The sequence below is a fragment of the Schistocerca gregaria genome, chromosome 3, assembly GCF_023897955.1.
Source record: "Schistocerca gregaria isolate iqSchGreg1 chromosome 3, iqSchGreg1.2, whole genome shotgun sequence".
NCBI classification, from domain to species: Eukaryota; Metazoa; Arthropoda; class Insecta; order Orthoptera; family Acrididae; genus Schistocerca; species Schistocerca gregaria.
In genome coordinates, this window is record NC_064922.1 from 440,546,095 (window position 1) to 440,547,544 (window position 1,450).

General features: G+C 44.6%; 1 pseudogene; it reads left to right on the forward strand.

Moving 5' to 3' along the window:
* The first annotated feature begins 309 nt into the window (after positions 1–309).
* LOC126357299 (5S ribosomal RNA) lies at positions 310–427 on the forward strand (annotated as a pseudogene).
* The last annotated feature ends 1,023 nt before the right edge of the window (positions 428–1,450 follow it).

Sequence of the window (1,450 nt, forward strand, 5' to 3'; positions counted from 1 at the left end):
GGACACCCTGCTAGTAGCTTCTTCTCTCATTTGGGCGGTCAGTTCCTTAACAGTTGCAAGTCTGTTCACCTGTACACAGTTCTGCAGCGGTCGTTCACCCCTGTCATCTACGGCCCGTTGTGCATCACACTTGCCTCGGCGCCATTTTTGGATAGAGTCTTTTTGACATGCGTGATATACTTTAAATACGGCGACAGGCTAACAGTTTAGAAACATTGCCGTTTCTCAAATGATTCCACCCTTGATCCGCGAAGCCAATGACCATACCCTTCTCGACAACAGACAAATCGCTCCGCTTCCACATTAACTGGCAACGGCCTTGCCGCAGTGGCTACACCGGTTCCCATGAGATCACCGAAGTTAAGCGCTGTCGGGCGTAGCCTGCACTTGGATGGGTCACCATCCAGACCGCCATGTGCTGTTGCCATTTTCTGGGGTGCTCTAAGCCTCGTGATGCCAATTGAGTGGCTACTCTGACCGAATAGCAGCGGCTTCCGTCAAGAATACCATCATAACGGCCGGGAGTGGGGTGTGCTGACCCCACGTCCTTCCTACCTGCGTCCTCCACTGCGGAAGACGCGGCGGTCGGCTGGTCCCGATGGGCCCCTTGTGGCCTGTAGACGGAGTTGTCATTCATTCCACATTAACTACGACTGCACTGTTTTCCGCTTACTATTCGTACGCTTTATGTAAACCTTAGTGTTAGTTCTGCCACCTGCCCACTGTGAATGTTTATTGCATACTTGAACCGTCCCCTTAGAAAAATTGTACATGACTGTGCTTAAACTGACACACAATATTTTTAGCGCAACGTAATCTGACTTTCAATAATCAGTACAAAAGAATGGCCCTGACTAACATTAACCTATATCTTTCACAAATCACTTACCTCACAAAAACCTTCGTTACTCAAGCTACTGCAATACAGCGAGTGCCATTACTGCCAGCTAAATAAAAGATTCAAACTACTGAAGTCACTAACTACTGATAGGCATAGTTAGCAAATGAAATATTTTGATAGAGAACATCAACAAAATCCAAACGAGGATAATGGAATGTAGTCGAATTAAGTCGGTGAGGGAATTAGATTAGGAAATGAGACACTTAAAGTAGTAAAGGAGCTTTGCTGTTTGGAGAGCAAAATAACTTATGACGGTCGAAGTAGAGAGGATATAAAATGTAGACTGCCAATGGCAAGGAAAGCGTTTCTGAAGAAGAGAAATTTGTTAACATCGAGTATAGATTTAAGTGTCAGGAAGTCGTTTCTGAGAGTATTTGTATGGAGTGTAGCCATGTATGAAAGTGAAACATGGACGATAAATAGTTTGGACAAGAAGAGAATAGAAGTTTTCGAAATGTGGTGCTACAGAAGAATGCTGAAGATTAGATAGGTAGATCATATAACTAATGAGGAGGTATTGAATAGGATTGGGGAGAAGTTTGTGGCACA